General features: G+C 46.1%; 1 pseudogene across 1 annotated transcript; it reads right to left on the bottom strand.

The window, feature by feature from the left end:
* Positions 1–423: 423 nt before the first annotated feature.
* LOC308239602 (ras-related protein Rab-11B-like) lies at positions 424–1080 on the bottom strand (annotated as a pseudogene). The gene has a single exon. The product of its transcript is annotated as a ras-related protein Rab-11B-like (transcript).
* Positions 1081–7302: the final 6222 nt, after the last annotated feature.

The following is a 7302-nucleotide window of genomic DNA, read 5'->3' as shown; positions in this document are numbered from 1 at the left end:
TCTTCAGGCTTCAGCCCAGAGGGGAGGTTCTGGGTGGGGACTAGGGCCAGCTGGGACAACTGGCCAGAGAGGAAGGGAGGTAATTGCTCCCTGGAGTCTGCTGTGGGAAATTGAAGCCTGCTTGGTGTGCCCATCCTCTTGCTTCTGGCTGGCCTGGTCCATCCTGCCACCCTCCCCACCTCACCCCACCCAGAGGGACCCAAGAAGAATAGGTGCAGCAGCCAGGTTTCAAGCTTCCCTGGGGTGGGGGAGAAGGACAGATGGTGCAGCTGGACTCATGTTCTTCCTAAGCCTCAGCGGACTGTGCAGAGCTCAGTGGAGGGGTAGGAGCAAGTCACAGAGGGATAGAGAAGACATCATGGTGAGGGGCAGGCGAAGGATGAGGATGTGCACGCACGCATACTTGGACGAGGCAAGGGGCAGTCACAGGTTCTGGCAGCATTGCAGCTTGTTTGGTTTCTGTCCATCAGTAGTGGGTGGCACACTGATGTCCACCACGTTGTTACCAGGGGACTCATCATGGGCTGCACGGTCTGCAGTTTGCTTCTGTGACACGATGTGGTAGATCTCTGTGAGGATGCTCTTGAAAGCTTCCTCTACGTTGGTGGAGTCCAAGGCTGAGGTCTCAATGAAGGACAAATTGTTCTTCTCTGCAAAGGCTCAGGCTTCATCAGTGGGCACAGACTGCAGGTGGCGCAGGTCGCTCTTGTTGCCCACCAGCACGATGACGATGTTACTGTCAGCATGGTCCCTCAGCTCCTTCAGCCAGCGTTCCACATTCTCGTATGTCAGGTGCTTGGCGATGTCATACACCAGCAGTGCACCCACTGCACCTCGGTAGTACGCGGAGATGATGGTGTGGTAGCATTCCTGGCCAGCGGTGTCCCAGATCTCTGCCTTGATGGTCTTGCCATCCACCTGGATGCTGCGGGTGGCAAACTCCACACCAGTGGTGCTCTTGCTCTCCAGGTTGAATTCGTTGCGGGTGAGGCAGGACAGCAGGTTGCTCTTCCCCACACCCTAGTCCCTGATGAGCACCACTTTGAATAGGTAGTCATACTCGTCATCCTGGCTCCCCATTGTCCTGGGGCTTCCGGCGGGATCCACAACTCCGCAGCCCCACCCCAAACACCCTGCAATTACATTTCAACTGAACAGCAAAAGGGCATTGCTTTGTTCCTAGTAGGTGTGCCTAAGATAGTTCACAAAATGTACACCATATCATATTTTGAACACTGCAGGAACATTTCCATTATGCCTCCTTGCTAAGGTGGCCAGACCATACCTGAATACCTCACCACAAAGTTAGCCTACCTAAGTTTAAAGTAGTTTAGCGTGAAACATAGTGCTATAGGACCTGGATTACAAACAGAGTTATTGGGCTGTTTTCAGAACTCTTGGGCTGTTTTCAAGTACTTCAAGGGTACAAATATTTTTAATTTAATTTAATTTTAGAAAAGCACTCTAGAGGAAAAACCAAGATGGCGGCATAGGTAAACACCTAAACTGCTGCCTCGCACAACAATATCAAAACTACAATTAAAATACAAAATGGACACCATCCAGAGCCACAGGAAAGCTGGCTGAGTGGAAATTCTACAACCAGAAAGAAAGAGGAAAGCACATTGAGAATCAGAGGAGCTGCAAAAGGCTGAGGTACAGAGACGCGTGAGCACGCGGAGAGAAAGGGCAGCTGAGTGCACAGGTGGCTGAGTGCGCGGCTGGCTTTCTAAAGTGGGAGGGAGACAGAAGCTCCCGACTGTGCTGAACTCCAGTTCCAGGCGAGTTTCTGGGAACCCAGACTCATTCAGGGAGAAACTGGACTGTCAGGAAAAGAGAAAGCACACTGAGACTCAGGGGAGCTGAGGAGGCAGAGGTCCAGAGGCACGTGCGCACAGAGAGGACAGGCGGATGAGTACGCGGCTGGCTTTCTAAAGCTGGAGGGAGACGGAAGCTCCCGACTGTGCTAAACTCCAGTTCCAGGCGAGTTTCTGGGAATCCAGACTCATTCGGGGAGAAACTGGACTGTCTGGCAGCAGGCGAAACTTGAGGGTGGCTTTCTCTCAGAGGTGCTTACAGTGATTACCAAGGGACACTGAGACCCAGCGGCCTCATAGGGTAGGACTGATGGGAAGCCAAGGCTGTCTGCTCTGCCCTGAGACTCCACCCCATCCAAGCTGAACACAGAGGCTTTTGCAATTTTGCAAGTCTTGTCTCATAGGGTGTCCCCAGCTCAGAAGTTCTCCCAGCGTAGACACAGCTGATCCTCACAGCCAGTTGTCCTGGAGGTCAATTCCTCCCAGTGATACCAACAACAATCAAGACTTAACTACAACAAGACTGTGCATACAGTCCACAAAGGGGTGCACCAAAAGTGTCCACCTCAGGTAACTGGGGGAGGCTGAGCCACTGGGCCCTATAGAACACCTACCACACAAAGCTACTTTACCAACTCAGGGAATCAGTGAAAATGTGGAGACAAAGAAACAGATCACAAATGAAAGAAATAGAGGAAAGCAAATGACTGGATATAGAGTTCAAAACCACGGTTATAAGGTTTTTCAAGAATTTCCTAGAAAAGGCCGATAAATTTAAAAAGACCATCGAGGATATGAAAAAGGACCAACTAGAAATTAAACATACACTGTCTGAAATAAAAAATTTTATACAGAGACCTTACAGCAGACCAAAGGACCACAAGAATCAAGTCAAAGTGTTGAAATACAAAGAAGCAAAAAACACTCAACCAGAAAAGCAAAAAGAAAAAAGAATCCAAAAATTTGAAGATAGTGTAAGGAGCCTCTGGGTCAACCTCAAGCTTACCAACATCTGAATTATGGGGGTGCCAGAAGAAGAGAGAGAGCAAGATACTGAAAACCTATTTGAAGAAATAATGACAGAAAACTTCCCTGACCTGGTGAAAGAAATAGACTTACAAGTCCAGGAAGCGCAGAGAACCCCAAACAAAAGGAATCCAAAGAGGACCACACCAAGACACATAATTAAAATGCCAAGAGCAAAAGACAAAGAGAGAATATTAAAAGCAGCAAGAGAAAAACAGTTAATTACCTACAAGGGAGCACTCATACGATTGTCAGCTGATTTCTCAACAGAAACTATGCAGGCCAGACGGGAGTGGCAAGAAATATTCAAAGTGATCAATAACAAGAACCTACAACCAAGATTACTTGACCCAGCAAAGCTATCATTCAGAATTGAAGGTCAGATAAAGAGCTTCACAGATAAGAATAAGCTAAAGGAGTTCATCACCGCCAAACCAGTATTATATGAAATGCTGAAAGGCATTCTTTAAGAAGAGGAAGAAGAAGAAAAAGGTAAAGATAAAAATTATGAACAACAAATACATGTCTATGAACAAGTGAATCTAAAAATCAAGTGAATAAAATATCTGATGAAAAGAATAAACTGGTGAATATAATAGAATCAAGGGCATAGAAAGGGAGTGGACTGACAATTCTTGGGGGGAAAGGGGTATGGGGGTGTGGGAAGAGACTAGACAAAAATCATACACCTATGGATGAGGACAGTGGCGGGGGGGGCGGTAAGGGCAGAGGGTGGGGTGGGTACCGAGTGGAGGGGAGATATGGGGGGAAAAAGAGGAACAATTGTAATAATCTGAACAATAAAGATTTATTAAATTAAAAAAAAAGAAAAGCACTCTAAATTCTTTGATAAACTATAGTAAATACAATAGCACTCAAATATAGCATATTTGAGCACATTGAAAGACATACATGTATTTCTTATGTACTACAGAACAGTTTTGGAGGCAGGTCTTCCTGTCAGAGTTCATATGAATTTGAACTTCTTGGATATATATCATTGATTGGAAAAGTTATACATTTTCATTCACTATTTTATTTCAGTCCTGTGCAGTACCATTGACACAAAATTGTACAAATAAGAAGAGCATCATAGAACATATGTACTGGGCCCAATGAAATACAAGATAAGGCACAGCCATATTATCAGTGCTTGTTCTCAATTTCCACATGCTAGTCAGTTGTGCAATTACAAAAGTACATATAACATGTTGCATTATAAGAATCTTATCATATTGCAGCAGGCCTTCTGTAGGGTCTTCTTGTAATATTTTCATATTAACACTATGGCATGAGAGTTAACAGATGTTAGTAATTCAAATTTAAAATAAACAAGTCTTCTCCTAATTCTCTTCCATGTTTCAGGATCAGTCGAGTTTTAGTATCCTGGTATTGATGACATGCTATTTAATACCTTTTAACATTTCCAAATACTACATTTATTAGGATTCATCTGGATTTTCTCAATAGTGGGCATTCAAAACAAAATTCATTAATATATTGGATGGTGCGACTGTCATCCAGAGCCTGATGTCTAATTTCTGTGTTCATCAAAACAACTTTCATTATTCTCAGTGACTAAATAATAAATCTTATGACACTAAAATTATAAAATACTTATGGTGCATTTATAAATGAAGTTTTATCTATTTTCCATATCTGAAAATCCTGTTTCTGTCTCCTCCATCCCCTCAAACTTTCACATGGTTTGCTCTTTGTTAAACCCCAGTCCATTCTGCAAGCACTGTCCTCCCCCGACCAGAGTCACTTACTGGTCTCCTGGCCCTGATGGCCAGCTTTCTGCCTCATTCACAGGGAATGCCCTTCCTTGAGGACAGGGATCATACTGCCAACCAGAGTCTAGACCACAGGAAGGTGGGGCATTAGCGACCTCTTCTGACCCTCTTCCCCATTCACGTTGCCCAACTCCCTTATCCACTTGACCACTTCCAGCTGGTCACCTGGGCCCTCCCCCTTATTCCTGAGACCACGCCCCCTTGTTCACCTGACCACAGTGCCACACTGGTCAGGATGATTTGCTTCTCGCGCAGAGGGGTGGACTTCACAATCTCTGGAAGTTGGGTTAAGTGCCTAACACCCACAGCCCAATATCCCCTTCTGCTCACAGGCTGCCTTCTACCCAGAGTGGAGGGTGGCAAAAAGGAGGATGCCAGCCCCCCTTTAAGACAGCCATGGGGATCCATGAGCCTAGGAAACCCACGTGGTCCCAACCATGGGGGCATCTCACACTGGATTGTCCTGCAACCCTGACAGCCCTGTCTGTGGGCTTTGATATCAAGAAAAGAGCCGTATTAAGCCCCTGAAACTGCAGTGCATTCTGGGAGCACTATCCTCCCCCCACCAGAGTCACTTATTGGTTGCAGGGCCCTGAGGGCCAGCATCTGACTCAATCACATGGAACAACCTTCCTTGAGGACAGGGACCTTCTTGTTCCATCCAGAGTCTGGACCACAGGAAGGTGGGGCATTTGCATCCTCTTGTGACCCTCCTCTGCATTCACGTGGCCCCACTGCCTTATCCACTTGACCACTTCCAGCTGTTCACCTGTCCCCACCCCCTTGTTGACTTGACCACTTCTGGCTGGTCACCTGAGCCCTCCCCCTTGTTCCCAAGACCATGCCCCTTTGTTCACCTGATCACTGCGCCACACTTGTCAGCTGCTTTGCTCCTCACAAAGAGGGGTGGACTTCCCAACCTCTGGAAGTTGGGTTAAGTGCCTAACACCCAGAGCCCAAGATCACCGTCTGCTCACAGGCTACATTCTACCAAGCTGGGATGGCGGCAAGAAGGGGAATAACAGCCCCCCTTAAGACAGCCATGGGGGTCCATGAGCCTAGGGACTCCACATGGCCCCCACCATGGTGGCATCTCACACTGGACTGTCCTGCAAACCTGGCATTCTTGCCTGTGGTAAAGACTTCCCTCTCATTGATAAGTAGGTGTTCCACTTGATTTTCCACCAAGTCAGTCTCTTGGGCATTTAGTATATTTTCTTTCTTTCTTTTTGAACCTTTAGCTGAGATGCTTGGAGTCTACCCTGCATACGTGTAATTCAGTGGCCAGTCAGAAATGGGGAGGCTGTTATTGCCCAAGACTCTGTATTCCAATTCTTTATGCTGAAAAGACTGCATGTTTTCTATCAGGGTTTTAATCACTTAATGGTACTGCCTTCAGCCTGCTCTCAGTCTGAATCCTGAAAATGGGAATTTCACCCATAACTTCTTCCAAGTGTCAACTGTTCCACATCTCCATCCTTGTCTCCACCTCAACCCTTTTTTGTTTGCTTTTTTTTTTTTGTTCAACTTCAATTTTTTCCAGAGTTTATAGTTGTTAAGGAAGCCCAAGTCCAGTAGGAACTACACAGACATATCTGAAATGGAACTCCCAGAGTGGTTCTTTTAAATACAAATCAGGTCATATAGCACCTCTGTTAAAACCCCTGCAATGGCTCCCTAAATTACTCAGAATAAAAACCAAGTGAGCTACATAACTCTATATAATCTGGCCTTCCCTATTACTTCCTTGCCTTCAAGTCATTTTATTCTCCCCTTTCTTTACTCCATTGTATCATCATTGATTTTGTTGTTCCTTCATGATATCAGGCATGTTCTCTATCCCCCCCACACACACACCTATAGTTGTTACCACAGATATCCAGAAGGCATACTCTCACTACTTTAACTCTTAGCCTGTCACCTTTTTATTACCAAAACTTTCCACCCCTAACCTCCATAGCTCCCATTTTCCTTCTCAGGCTTTACCTTTTGTTTGTTTATTTATTATGTTTATTGCCTAGTGACTGTCTCCCTTTTGTTGGCTACAAACTACATGAAGACAGAAGCCTTTGTCTTTATTGGTTTACTAGAGGCCCAGTGCATGAAAATTCGTGCACTGGTGGGGGAGTTCCTCAGCCCAGCCTGCTCCCTCTCACAGTCCAGGAGCCCTCAGGGGATGTCCTACTGATGGCTTAGGCCCGCTCCCTGGGGAGCGGGCCTAAGCCACAGTCTGGCCTCCCTCTGTGAGAGGCAACTGGGCTGATCAGGGGAAGGCGCCGCCCCCATCACCCTGCTGCTGCTGCCACTGCTGGCTGCCACAGCTGCCAAGGTGTTTTCATCAACACGGAGTTCAGTTTCTTCACCACGAAAACATGAGAAACTTTCTTTAGGCATTTTCAAGATGTCTCTTTCATGGGATATGACATTTCTTTCTTTCTTTCTTTCTTTCTTTCTTTCTTTCTTTCTTTCTTTCTTTCTTTCTTTCTTTCTTTCTTCCTTTCCTCACCTGAGGATATTTTTCAATTAATTTTTAGAGAGTGTGGAAGAGAGAGGGAAAGACAGAGAGAAACATCAATGTGAGAGGGACACTTCGATTGGTTGCCTCCTGCATGAGCCCTGACCTGGGCCCTGGCCAGGGAGGAGCCTGAAACCTAGATACATAC

The sequence above is a fragment of the Plecotus auritus genome (genome assembly GCF_963455305.1).
Source record: "Plecotus auritus genome assembly, chromosome: X".
Taxonomy (NCBI): Eukaryota; Metazoa; Chordata; class Mammalia; order Chiroptera; family Vespertilionidae; genus Plecotus; species Plecotus auritus.
The sequence above is the reverse complement of the archived record's forward strand: the minus strand, read 5'-3'. Positions and strand labels throughout refer to the sequence as shown.